Source organism: Coenobita brevimanus, chromosome 60 (genome assembly GCF_032717465.1).
Source record: "Coenobita brevimanus isolate Jiangsu-jjx chromosome 60, ASM3271746v2, whole genome shotgun sequence".
Taxonomy (NCBI): domain Eukaryota; kingdom Metazoa; phylum Arthropoda; class Malacostraca; order Decapoda; family Coenobitidae; genus Coenobita; species Coenobita brevimanus.
Window position 1 is genome coordinate 4,719,695 of NC_137013.1, and position 15,846 is coordinate 4,735,540.

A 15,846-nucleotide genomic window follows, 5' to 3' on the forward strand; every position below is an offset into this window, starting at 1 on the left:
CCGAAGCACAACCCTGGATCTTGAGAAGCGCTATTACATATAGCAGCATTCGCCGATTTTTCAGGCCCATATCTTACACAAATGTTCCGACTGTTTGATCTGGGTCGTCGATTATTTCCAGCGACAGTTCCCCCTAATAGTGGAGATCGGTTACTGTAGCCCGAGATCCCAGATATCACAGAATATAAGTAAAAGTATGCCTCGTACAATCACTATGACATTAAAGAATATTTTAACCACAGAAATTACACGACTAATTTTTAAAACTATATGTAGCTCAGTCAAACCTAATATCACGCTTATGACTGCACATTTCGCACTGAACGGATTCCAGTCACCAATTCAGAACATGTTTTATATCAGGGTTTTACACTCGTGCACGCATTAATGTATAAAATTCATCTAAAGACACCTATTTCAAACATAAACACACCAAGTAGTATACTGTTGGATACCTATACCATTGCTACACACGAGAACATTTGATATCTATGAACATGTTATGGTGTTCGTAAAAACAGGAATAAAAACAGCATAGTAGACGTAAATAATCCACATTAAATAATCTCAAACCAATGTAAGACCTTTTTTTTTCCCCTGCCGTGAATCTTTGGCCCTCCCACCTGATGTGTGGCAAATCGGTAGAGAGTTGGCCTGCAGTCCTGACGGACCCGGGTTCAAATCCCGCTGAGGCAGGGAACAGTTTAAGGATTTGAATTTCACAAAAATCAGACTTTACTGATCTACCAGAAGCCCCGCCGACATGTAAAAATACCCCCGCTAATACCAATACACCAGTCCTGTATGAGACAGCCCTAGCATGTATCCAATATGGACGGTGGGTGTTAGCGCCGAAGTGGTGACATGTAGAGGTGTCCGGTACGTAGGAGGACTACTGGGCCTTGAAAGCAGGCTGCGAAGCCTATGCCCAGAGTCGGTCACATAAAAAAAAAAAAAATAAAAAAAAATAACTGTAAAACTGATGAGAGTAATCAGTGTTTAACCAAAGGCGATAATTGCTGTTGTTATTGTTGTATAATTCCGGTATATCTGACCGACCAAACTCGTCTACCATATGTGGGCAACAGCCTCTGTGGAGTCATCTTACAGGTACTGTTCAGCACGTACACTGTGTAGGGAACCGGAACTTCCTTGTGGTAGACAGTGCTTTGCCAGGGTCGGACCAGGATCCTTTCCCACGGCGAAGTGCAGAGAAATATGAAGATGTTTGGCTCCTGGAAGAACGCCACAGCTGCTGCTCTCCACTCAGGGTGTACAACGCCACGCATGTAGACGCCACATCACCGCCACAGGCAGTGTGTGTATCCGCCATTCCCTGAGACTCAATTGTTTTATACATGCCTCAAATCTCATATCAACACTGCAACGCTATTACCCACCATCCATAATTAACACATGCTAAGACTCTCATTTAGGACTGGTGTGATTATATCAGTGGTGGTCTTTACGATGTATGGGTAGATTATGTAAAAGACCAAGAAAGTTTGTTTTCATGAAATATTAATCACCAGACTTCTATACCCCAGCCTGCTTTTAAAACGCAAGTCCTTTTGAACAGCAGCCCATTCCTCTAACCACTTAAACACTGTCTTTTCTGCTCTATTCATTCACTTTCCCTGTGCAATTGAGGCAGGAGGTTTGCAGGGAGTTCATCCACGTAGATTGATTATTCTTTTCTCCCTTACATTTTGAGTCAAAGTATTTGTATCACATTATAAACACGCCATTGTGTATCGTTCAAATCCTTTCACTCCGTGGCCGTCATTTTTTGCTTCTTATTGCTGCTATCAGTTGAGTTGATACACCTTACTAGAAAACATTGGCACTAGAGGGGATAATAAAGCAGTAGCTACCCCCCTCCCCTCCCCAGTTCGAAAAGTCTGTCCTAGGGTGAATAAATTCGTTAAGAAATAACAAGCACAGAACAAGAAGCGTTGCCAAGCCACAGCAAACCCGTCCCCGGCAGTCATTCTAGTGCTGACGTATAAACACAAGAAGATATCTAGTCAAAGATGTCACAGATCAGATTTGGAGTAAATCGGGTGAAAATCGACTATTTTATGCCCATTTGAAATTTTAGGCCCAACCCACCTGACATTGACCCTCTTACCGTTAACTGGGGGGCGAACCCCCCTGATGTAATGAGGCATGTTATACGATGCAGATCTGAAAGATGCACCTTTAGGTTTTGGTTTCATCTAAGGAGTTATGGCGAAAAAACGATTTTTTAAAAACATTTTTTGGGCCTACAGACTTGGCCTTGACCCAGTTTGGCCCAAAATTTAATCAGGTGATCAGATAATAGCCCATCATCCCTGTAATTTTAGACAAAATCGCACCAGCTATTTTCACGTGAAGTTGTTAACAGACAGACAGACAGACAGACACATATCGAGTGAAAACATTACCTGTCCCCAAGCCCCTCCTGGGCAGGGACAGGTAATGAAATGTAGAATACCTCCTTGGATTTTTCTATTTTTCTTTTAATTATCGCTCCACCTTGCGAGGCGAAGCGATATTGTTTTTGCCTGCCTCTGTGTGTGTGTGTGTGTGTGTGTGTGTGTGTGTGTGTGTGTGTGTGTGTGTGTGTGTGTGTGTGTGTGTGTTAGTGTGTGTGTGTGTGTGTGTGTGTGTGTGTGTGTGTGTGTGTGTGTGTGTGTGTGTGTGTGTGTGTGTGTGTTCCCATATATCTCATGAACGGCTTGAGTTATCAACATGAAACCTTCAGGGTACCAAGATATGGCCAAAATCTTGGCCGAGGTCGAAAATAGGCAGTCGGGGGCAAAGTCAAGGTCACCAAAATGGCTGCCAAAGGTCAACTAGTATTCTATCATCCGCCTTTAACACCATCGTATCTCATGAAAGGTTTGAACATGAAATCTTCAGGGTATCAAGATATGGCCAAAATCTTGGACTTGGCCAACAGCATATTCTGGCGTGCGATTAGCATTTGGCACCGTAATGTTTTTCCTTCATTTTAATTATAGACATGCAGATGTTTACACAAAATAGATCAGCTGGTGACCTGCAAATGAACTAGTCCCCAGGGTCGGGCTTCATAGATACTTTAAAAATTAATCTTTGCACCATATGAGTGTCTTCAGCACACACTGGATTAGCTTAGATTATTTGATACATAAATCTTTACATTTGTTGGAATTCTTGCTCTTCTTACCTTACTTCATATCTTAACCAGCGACCTTGCAACAAGTGACTGTGAGGTGTAAGAGTTAGGCGGGGAAGTCTATACTGTGTCGTTAAAATCGTTAAAGCTCAAGTTTGCGCCGGATATTTATTGACCCTCAGACCCACCACATGCGTCGACTACTAAAACGTGGAATCAGATACATTACTTGAATATTTTGGGCACTCGTTTTCTAAAAATCTAGAACTGTAGAATCAAAAATCCTTTGTTATCATTTACCTTACTCATCAGTCTACTATTATCGTTGGTGTATTTTGGCTTTAATACAAGAATCAAGCAAAACTAACATGTTCAGGGAACACTGAAGAGGATGATGCTAGATACCACATGGAGTAAAGATGACGAGTGTTCACAGCGTAATGGAAATAACAGTGTTACACATCACGCCTATGGATAAGAAGATTCAAAGAATGATGGTTGAAGGAAAACAGAATGTTGACAGAAATACACATGGCAGGCCGCGTTTTCGGCAAAGAGATAACATGAGCAATTACAAACAACTCTGGTAACATAATGACAACCCAGAGAGAGGTAGGCAAAAAAGGAGGTCGGCAGGAAACGAGGTGGGTAAATGAAAGTTTTATAGATGATAGGCTAGTCCGGCTCACAACGACGAGTTCAGAAAGAAGTACACGGCGGAAGCCTTTGTCCTGACACTGGCAGATGATGATGATGATCATGATCATGATGAATTACTCAAAAATAATAGCAAACCTTAATCTAAAGTACATCATCAGACTTTAAATGTCACTCACGCATATATATTAAAAAAAAAAAAAAAAAAAAGATAACCTGTGTACTGTATATCGAGGTAGGAGACGTCGTCTGGTGTTCGAGAGGACACATGGTCGATGCCCTTGGCAGGAAACAGTTTCATTATCTGAATTTTATAAAAACAGACTTTACTGAACTTCAACAAAACCCACCAATATGCCATAAAATATCCACGCCAGTATCATTACACAGATCCTGACAGAGAGAGCCCTAGCATGCACTCACTATAGACGGTGGATATCAGCGCTAAAGTGGTGACATGTGAAAGTGTGTGGCATGCAGGAGGACTACTGGGCCTGAGGAAAAAGACTGTTAAATATCTGTTCAGTGTCGGTCAGATAAATCATATTCATCGAAATGTACAGGAAAACTAGTTGGTAACTGTACAGTGTAAGCGACACATAGTACACTGATGCCAAATTACCGCACTTATTCAATTGTTTATATATGTTATATATATATATATATATATATATATATATATATATATATATATATAGATAGATAGATAGATATAACGAGGTACGATCTTAGACGGTGCGGACCATGGGATTCCCAATAGATACTTAGGGGTCCCAGAATATACTTGAATAAGGTGGTACAAAAATTACATCTCACCAGACACTATGTGGCAGGGAAGTTCGATTATTTGCCACAATCCCCTCAACCAAACATGAATTCTTCTGTTAATGATTTCACAGGCGTTCTTGTTGGATCATTGTCTACCAAAGGTCCAACCACACTGCTTCCTGTGCTTATGGGCAGTGTGCCACCGAAATTGAGCAGGTACTGTCTCGGTCAGTCATAGATTAGGACATTAAACAAACTGGAACCCATCAAGATCTGAACATACAGTGTAAGAAGCTTTGCACAAGATCACAAGCTTGATACATTAATGACTTAATTAGAAAACATTAGTTGGGATATTGTAGGTCTGAGTGACCCACAGAAAAGAAGAAAAAAATAATTCGGCTCCAAGACAGCAACCACCTATTTAACTACAGAGGAAAGCAAGATTAAGGAGTTAGTGGTGTAGGATTTCGAATTAACAGAAATCTTACAGAGAAAATTGTTAAATTCAGCAGTGTATCTGACAGAGTAGCATGGACTGCAATTAGAGTAAACAAAAGATACATCTTGAAAATAATTCATGAATATTCACCGACTTCTCAAAGCTCAGATGAAGATATAGAAACATTCCGTGACGACATGTCCCAGATTACGGAAGAAGAAAAGATTAAATATACTATACTCATATGAGACTTCAATGCAGAAGTATCAAATCGAGAAATGGATAATCATATATGGGACGATTCGGAGTAGGAAGGGAATGACACAGGTGAAATGGTAATAAATTCTGCTTATCTGTGTAACATGATGATAATGAACACATGCTTTCACGAATGAAGAGGGAGAAGATGGACCTGGAGAAGTCCATATGGAGAAACAAAGAATGAAATAGACGTCTTTTTGGCTTATAAGAATAACGCGATCATAAATGTCAGTTATCAACAACGTAAGTATAGAAAGTGACTATAGAATGGCGGGTTGCACAGACTCAACGTCAGAAGTGAAAGAAAGAAGCTGGTTTAAAATATTCCCAATAAAAGTAGACGAAAACAAAGCTGCCTTTCAGTTAGATATACCGAACATATTTCAGGCTAAGTTACCTAAGAACTTAGGGGAAAAAAAAATAAGACTGAGAAAGGCGTGCGTCAGGGAGACACAGTTTCACAGAATTATTTGCAGTATGCCTTGAAGGCATCTTCAGAAAGTTAAAATGGAAGAAAGAAGGACCATACATAGAAAAAGCCTAAACCATTCAAGATATGCATATGACATTGTCCTAATTTCAGAAACAACGGAAACATTGAAAGAAATGTTAACCATATATACGTAGGAAACCCTCATGTTTTGCAACGTTAAAGGAAACCCTGTAGCCATTTGGAATCACTGTAGGAATATATATATATATATATATATATATATATATATATATATATATATATATATATATATATATATATATACCTAGGCTGCTTCCCCCAAGGAAAGGGAGGTAGCCGAGACAGGACGATTCACTCTCCATTTACTCATCCATTCAAACACATTCATTCGCATCTTAGCTCCAAAGGGGAGAACGGACAGATCCTCTCCGCATCACACCGCACAAGGGTCAACTGCGCAATGCAATCAGTGACATCCGCAGCAGGGCCCGACAGCAGAACTGGTTTACCCCTGCCACATCATAACAGACCCATCCCCTTACCCGCACCTGACCTGACTAGCTGATCAGACCAAATGCGGGAGAATATCCCCTCAGGGCTGCATCATCACTTATTCATTCACAATTTCTCTCCATTTATTTCTGTCACGCACAGCCACTCTTCCTTGCTCAACAGACATCCCTCTCGCATCCAGGCTTTCTTCACACTGTCCATCCATCCTATTCGTGGTCTTCCTCTCAGCCTTACACCTCTCACATCAGATCTAGTTATCTTTTTCACCAATCGCTCATTATCCATTCTCTCCATATGCCCAAACCATTGCAACACCCTCTGCTCAACTCTACCAGCCATCTCCCGAACAACTCCAGTTCTCCTTCGCACTTCATCATTTCGCACTCGATCCATACGCGTCACTCCACACATACTCCTCAGACATCTCATCTCCATTACATTCAAACTTTTCCTCTCTGCTACACCCATATTCCATGTTTCAGCCCCATATAATGCAGTCGGTACCACAACACCCTCATACAGCCTTCTCTTTACATCCATTCTAAGCGAACGACATTTAAACACTTTTTTCATTCCTCCCAGCACCTTTCCTACTTCATTTATTCTAAACTTCACTTCTGCATCTATTCTTCCATCCACAGCAACATGTGACCCTAGATATTTAAAACAATCTACCTCCTCAAGCAACTCACCATTCAAAACTATATTCATCCCCCTACCATCTATCAACCTCGTACATTTCATCACTTTACTCTTATTCCCATTTACTTTCAATTTCCTCCTTTCACACACCCTTCCAAACTCCTCTACCAACTGTCTCAATCTCTCCTCTGAATCAGTCACCAGTGCAGTATCATCTGCAAACAGCAGCTGCTTCAGATTCCACTCTCCTCCATCAACATTTACCAGACTCAGACCACCTAAAACTCTTGCATTCACCTCCCTTACAACACCATCCATGTAAATGTTAAACAACCAAGGCGACATCACACATCCCTGTCGCAGCCCCATTCTTACGGGAAACCAATCACTCACAGCATTTCCCACTCTTACACACGCTCTACTATTTATATAAAAACTTTTCACCCCTTTTAGTAACCTACCATCAAGTCCATACAATCTTAAAACAGTCCACAAAGCCTCCCTATCAATTCTATCATACGCTTTCTCTATATCCATAAATGCCCAAAACACATCCTTGCCTTTCGCTAAATACTTTTCACACACTTGTCTCACAGCAAACACCTGATCAACGCATCCCCTCCCTCTCCTAAAGCCACACTGCTCATCACTAATCACTCCCTCTGTACCCTCTCTAACTCTCATAATTAACACTCTGCCATACACTTTACCTACAACACTCAACAGACTTATACCCCTAAAGCTAGTACATTCATACTTATCACCCTTGCCTTTATACAACGGGACCACACAAGCACTTACCCAGTCAACTGGCACCATACCTTTCTCAAAGCACACATTCAACAATCTTACTAACCAGTCAACAATAGTCACTCCACCACCCTTCAGGCATTCCACAGCACACCCATCCATACCTGCAGCTTTCCCTGTTTTCATCTCCTTTACTGCCTTCTCCACTTCCTCCTTCGTGATCAAAGAATCATTCAACTCTCCCAACACATTTATTCCTTGCACCCTTCTATCCGCCACAATCTCAGCCACCCTTTCCTCCTCTACATTTAACAATCTTTCAAAATACTCTGCCCATCTCTTCCTTACTGCATCCATCTCAATTAACATCCTTCCATCCACTGCTTTTACTCGTTCTTCCTTCCCAGACTCTCCCTTTCGCACCCTTTTCACCTCCTTCCAAAACATTTTCTTATTCTGTTGAAAATTCTCTGTCAGCCGCCTACCCCACCTCTCATCTGCTGCCACTTTAGCATCACGCACAGCCCTTCTCGCTCTATTCCTCTTTTCCTTATACCTTTCATATGACATCTCATCCTTCCTCTGCAGCCACACTTCATATGCACGTCTCTTCTCAGCCACAGCCATACTTACTTCCTCGCACCACCATTCACTTCCTTTTCTTACACCACCACCCACACGTCTCACACCACACACCTCTTCTGCATGCCCCACCACAGCACTCTTAAACAACTGCCATTCCTCCTCCACGCTGCCATTTTCCCGATCTTTCACTGCGTTCCACTCATCTTTCAATTTCTCCTGATACTCTATCTTTTTCTCTCTTTTATCCAACTCACTCACTTTCAAAACCTCCCTGCCACACCTAACCCTCCTAGCTCTCACCCATCTCTTACCTACTCTTAACTTTCCCTCCACCAGGTAGTGGTCAGACATACCTCCACCCTCCCCTCTCAGAACTCTCACATCCAACAGTCTTCCTATTACATTCCTAGACACAACCACATAGTCCATCAAGGCTCTATCAACAACCCTTCCACCCTCCTGTCTCACCCATGTATACTTATAAATATCTTTCTTCTCAGACAGCGTATTCCCAATCACCATCTCTCGCTCAACACACATCGCTATCATTCGTTCCCCATTTTCATTTCTTCCAGGCACACCATGCATACCAACTACGCCTTCAACTGCTACATTTCCCACTCTAGCATTCAGATCTCCCATCATTACCACATTCACATTCGCTCCAAAACTCTGCAGACACTCATCAACATCATTCCAGAAAGACTCCCTCTCTTGATCATCTCTTTCACTACCAGGCCCATATGCACTCACAAACACCCACAACTCACGTTCAAATTTCGCTTTCACCCACATCAGTCTAGATGACACCTCCTTCCATTCAATCACACACTGCTGTACTTCCGGACTCACTAACAAGGCCACACCTTCTCTTGCCCTTCCTCTATCAACACCTGACAATCTTCCATTCACACTTCCAAACATAGATTCCCCCTTCCCTTTCATCTTCGTTTCACTCAAAGCTAACACATCCAACTTTCTTCTCACAAACATTCTCCCAATCTCCTCCCTTTTAGCCTCAATTGTACTACATCCACGCACATTCATAGACCCAATCTTCAGGGTACGGGGATAACTCCATCCCCCGTCCCTTTCTCTGGCCTGTCTCTTTTTAGGAACTAAAAAACAGAGGAGGGGGTCCCTAGTCCCCTCACCCCGCCCCTTTTAGTCGCCTTTTAGGACACGCAGGGAATACGGTGGCAGTATTCTTCCTAACACAACCTGGCCGCAGAGTAGTAGTACCACCCCATAGTGCGGCCAGGTTGTGTCCCCCCCGCCAGAGGGGGGATATATATATATATATATATATATATATATATATATATATATATATATATATATATATATATATATATATATATATATATATATATATATATATATATATACAACCATGTTTCATTATTACCAAAGGGTACTGTAGTACAAAAATAAGACATCTGGAGCTTGTATGAGTAACCATTAGGAAAACTGTACCAAATTAAATACACATATGGATCCAATAAAAAAAAAAATGTACTTTACATATTTAGGTACTGAGATGGAAATATATGAAACTGAGCAAAGTGACTTATAGTACAGGAACTTTTCAGGTGTGGACACTCACATACTCGGTCAGTGACTTCTGGGGACCACAGAAAACTGCTTACCTGGAACAAATAAAAACCTGAGATATTTTACCTGCGTTTTCGGCTATACAAATATATTATTGTGATTATACTGTGGTGATTGCAGCCTGAATAATATTATATAATAGTTTTTCATCACCATACTATATTAGTACAGCCGAAAAAACACGTACAGTCGCCAAACTTTCCACCTGGGCCACCCAGCCGCGAGAGGTGGGTAACCGGTGCTGGCAACAGTGTATCTGTTTGTTCGTGTGTACATGCTCGACGAAAGTTCGGATCATCAACTCTTTTCGTCCGAATAAACCTCTGTCAGGGTCAGAGTTCATTCCATAAATGGCTGGGTACGGAGTTGGGTGGGGAAAAAAATGTCTCAGGAGTAAGGCGGCTCTCCCAGCGGCTCAGCCAGTCGTATGAAACTGGCTGCACGGAAAACTGTATGCCACAGATCACGCTGACCAAGGCCAAATAAATATCTATCTATCTATCTATCTATTGTCAGACGCCTCAATCCCGTTCGAGGTGGCCACAAACAAATCGCCTCCACGTCGCCCTGTCCCCCTCCATTTCACTGCCCTGCTCCCAACTCACATCCCCCTCCCTCATATACCTCTCCACTCCATCCCACCATCTCATCCTCGGCTCCCCTCCACCTCACTCACATACACTCTCTTCGTCAGTTTCACCTTCCATCCTCTCCACATGGCCAAACCACCTCAGTGTATTCCTCCTAACGCTTCCTATCACATCCACATCCACACAACAACCCTCCTTTATAATATGACTACATTAATTTTATAATACGGCAATATATATGATGATATAAATATATACTACTGTATATAATACAACAATATATATTATACTATTCTTATCTGGCCTTGGTCCGTGCAACCAGTGGCACACAACAATTCCATGCGACCGGTTTCCTGCACCTGGCCTAGCCGGTGGGAGAGCTACTTAAGGGGTGAGCCATGATCTAAGTAGGGGGGGGTAAGCCAGACAGCACGCTGCGTGAGCCCGCGTGACGTCACATCAGCCCTGTGGCGAGCGGGTTCAGTTTGTCCCATTCCGTGCATGAATGAATGAATGGGGACACCATGATCTAGACACCACAGCATCAAGCTCTGGGAGAGAGAGAGAGAGAGAGAGAGAATGAATATTATATACACCAATAATGATGGTTGTATTTTTTCACACAAATAAATGATGAAAATTACATTGATCTCTTCATTTATCCCTCTAAGAGCCATCATAAACGTTGCTCGCGTTTTATAGATAGATAGATAGATAGACAGATAGATAGACGGATAGATAGATAGATAGATAGATTGATTGATTGATAGATAGATAGATAGATGAGTGAGAATGTGATCGAATGTGTATTTGTGTGTGGAGGTTTTTGTTATTTTGTTATTTTCTTTTCCTTAGTTGTATCGCTAACCCACCTTGGTGGGAAGGTGCAATTAAATAAAAAAAAATAGATAGATAGATAAATAGGAGACGCATGAATTAAGTCCTGCTGTGGAATGTAACAGGCGGACGATAATGTGATTTATTGACGTACTGAGTATTGTTATGGTAAATGGTTATAAAGACATAAAATATACTATAAGAGAGATGAAACTATGAATGAAACACTGTGGTCGAATCTCAGATAGCGCGTCCAGGCCGACACCAGCCAGCCAGCCTTGAGAGCAAGGATTGGGAAGGCAGTGGGGTGCGTGTGACGTCATGCAGGCGGGGATTCCCCGCTGTCTGGCTGACCTCCCCTACTTAGATCATGGGGTGAGCTTGGCATAGTGATGGCCAGGGCAGGCGCCGGACGGGGAGGGGGGGGGACGGTTACGTTATTCATGCCGTCAGTGATAATAATTGCCGAACTAGTTTTTGATATCCATTAGCATTCTACTAAATATTTGCATTCTTAACAATACTAAACAATTTATTTTCTATGTTGTTTTTACACTGTTACCATAACATGTTAATACACTATCTACTGGAATTGCTTCAAGCCTCTCTCTCTCTCTCTCTCACTCTCCTTATATCAGTAATTCCATTTCATATGGTGATCGCTTGATACCATTATCAGTATAGGTTGAAGGGGAATGCATTTACCTAACATCTACATCCAGCTACAAGTAAGATTACCTGCCATAATCGCATCATGAATGACACTGGCCAATAAACTTTAGAATGATGTTCAGACACTGTTAACGGTTGCTTATTTCCTCATTGATAGTACTTCAGGTATGTGTTTATATGTGTTCTATGGTGGACCACGGAGAGGTAGGAGGTTAAAAATACTGTCACCTCAACAGGCAAAAAGTTTATGCATACCGTTGTCGAATGTGGCTATTATATCAGCTATGATAATGACTTACCGTCTCATATTTCATATGACTATGGCCATTACAGCACACCTTTGTAGTCCGATGATCTAACGAATGGCTGAGTAACACATTACAGGGAAAACTGATTGTGAGCGGTGCCGCTTTTGTGTGAGGTCACACATTTACACGCTCATCGATTATTCACTGAACAACATTATCTCACATAACTGCAAGATGAAGACACCACAGCTACATCAAAGTATGCAAAAGCTTCCAGTCATTTTAAGCACAATTGCTATTGATTCATGAATTGTTGGGAAATATATATCACCATTGTCTGTGATATTACTTATGTGATTGGTAAATGCAATATAACGAATATGAAATTATCATTACAAGGTGGAACGCTGATTTTTTATATTTTTTATCTATTACTATTATTATTATTATTTTACTTTTTTAAATCCCAAAAACAGGCGCTTCAGCGCCTGTCACCGAGGCCCGGGGTGCGAGGATTTGTGATGTTGGTTGCTGACTGGCTGCTACTAATACCTAGGTCATAAGATAAGGGCCTGGGCCTGTATTCTGCATAGTGCTTATGGTCGACCCTAGCTAACCGTCATAGCTAAGCAAATTTATGACAGTCAGTCTTATGGCCGTCGGAAGTCGTCGGCCATACCTCACTAATCCAACAACACCGTCAGCTGCTAGAACGCACCGCTCACAATTTGTCAACTTTAAATTTATGGAATAAAATAGGTTCTTGGCATTATTTTCTTGGATTTAAATTGTTTTAACTTCATATTACGACTTTTGGGGAAGTTAGACATAGTAAAATAGGAATTCGTTTGCGAGAAAATGCGCTGAAACGTATTCCCGTTGAAAAGTGTGTAACCAAAAACACTGTCTGACTAGTGTAAACTTAACCTACCTTATTAATTTCATCTAATTTCATATTAGTATTTTTTTGTTGGCTAGGCTAAACTTGGTTAGGTTAAATTTTTATTGTATATATATATATATATATATATATATATATATATATATATATATATATATATATATATATATATATATATTTATTTTTTTATTCATATCATTATTTATTATAATATACTTAACCTACATTACAAATATTTTCTTAAGTCCAAAGAAAGTTAAAGAAAATGTTCATTGCTATGGACAGCAATGGGACAATAACCAGTTCATCTGGGTTAGGTTGAGTTATATATTTCTATAATTTGTTTCTGGTTTATTTAATAGTTTCATATTTTTTTACACTAACCTTAACCTAAAGTATTATTTTTTCGACCAGTCTAAACTTTACCTATCCCATTATTATTATTTTATTATATTTAATTAATTATTATTTAATATTTTTTAGACGTCCATAATTAACCTAACCTGCTGGGGCTAGCCCTACAAGTACTGTAAAGCCCAAACTCTGCACATTTGCATTTTTCCGGTAGCAAGATAACGTAGTGTTATGATGACCTTAAGCTCCGGGGTGAGTGGGTTTCTCCTCTTGGTGTCATTCGATAAGGCGTCTCTCACAAGATTGGTGACATACAAAATACCGTCCCTGTCTAGCCGGTATCTCTTGATAAGCTCAGCATCACTGAGCTCGTTAAGCACGTCCCTTCTTCGGAAAATATTCCTCGGCTGGGGATCTGCTTGCTGTGGTGCGGCCATGTTGACACACTTCTGACGGTCATAGGCGGCGTTAAGACAGGGTGAACCCGAACATTCCATCGCGCGTCTTATTATGGTCGTTCATAGGAGTTTATGGTCGACCATACGAGTTTCTGACGGAGTTATGTCTAAAATGCGCCATTTTGTTTAGATATGTACGACGGACTTAGCTATGACGGTTTGTAGAATCTGGGCCCTGGTGTTTAATAGGAAAAACCCATCTCTTCTGACGGGGTGGAACCACGTCACACGGATCGGCTGGCGGAAGCGTTAACTATCACGTCACCCACAATACTGTTTCACATACTTAATATATATGAACTATCAAAACAATTGCCGTGTTTGCATTGCAAGCACAGTGATCGACGTAATGATTAACTGATGAGCCATGGGTTTATCATGAAAAAGAATACGTTTATAAATTTGTGATATATGTAAAGATGTGATCTTTTAGATTATTTTACTTATTGTTTTCAATACTTGCATTATCCAATACTTTCAAGAAGTTCCTTTGAAATTCTGTCGGTTAAAAATTTACTACTGAATATTGGGATGAACTCTGGCTGAGGTTCACTACGGAAGACGAGAGTTGATGATCCGAACTTTCTTCGAGCATGTACACACGAACAAACATACAGTATACACTGTTGCCAGCTCCCGTTACCCACCTCTGGCAGCTGGGTGGCCCAGGTGGAAAGTTTGACGACTGTACATTATCTCCGGTTTTCATTAGTACCTGCTAACACGTTTTCTGTGGTTCCCAGAGATCACTTGGCAGGTGTGTGTGTCTACACCTCCAAGCTCCTGTAGTTGTTATGTTGCCCAATTTAAATCAGATTTAGGCTAAAACACTCGCTAAAATGTTGTGTACAAAGCATCCACATAGAACAACATGGCCTCTTCCTTTTTTTTTTTTTTTTTTTTTTCCACAATACAACACCGTATCAGCAGGGGCGTACCTAGAGATTTGGGGGCCCTGGGGGCTAGGTTCTTTCGCAAAGAACCCAGCCCCCCTAATTCCTCATCGGATCAGGGATCCCTGTTCCAAATGGATACACGGATAATCGCTGATAAGCGATAAGGAATAGGAGTGCAAAACACAGTTAATCCTGACAATACAATGGGGCTTACTGATGGGGGTCGTTGTACAAGTTTCCAAAACCAATATATCTGGACAATATTGAGCGTGAAACTCAAAAACACCTGGTGCATGATGCCTTATGGCACCGAGTTTCCTTATTAAGAACAAAGTAATCAGAGAATCTCAAAATTAGGCTAAATATGAACCGGGGCAAAACTAAAGTGATGTTTAATTCAAATGCACCAAAGAGCGTCACCAAAATAAATGAAGAAATTCAAGAGGGCGAGGAGTACAATTACTTGGGGCAAATACTAAAACTAACGAAGACCATGAAAACGAAATAAATAGATACACTACAGATGGATGGAAAACTTTTGGTAAACATAAAGACTTCATGAAGTGCTTGCCTGTATGTGTGAAACGAAAAATATATATGAATGCATAATCCCAGTTATGACATACGGTTGTGAGACCTGAAAACTGATAAAATCATTGGGAAGCAAACTACTCCTTTCTCAAAGAGCAATGGAAAGGTCAGTGTTGGGAGTATGTCTGAGATATCCGACTAAACTCAAGGACATTACAGATGTTATAAAGAAAGAAACGAAGGTGGGCAGGTCATGTAGCAAGAAGGGATAATGGAGCAAGAGGTTGAATGACTGGACACCAAAGGACTGCAAGCACTGCAGAAAAAGGCCAGACAGGAGGGGGAGAGATGAAATAGAGAAGATCGAAAGCAAAACTTGGCAGAGATTGGCTTAGTCAAGAAATTCGTGGAGAAGGTTGGGGAGACCATTGGTCAGCAGTGGAATGATGATGATGATGATGTATTCGAGAACTCTTAGCTTCTTGCCTCTAGGCTACATGAGGGTCATTAAGTCAAACAAGCAAAATT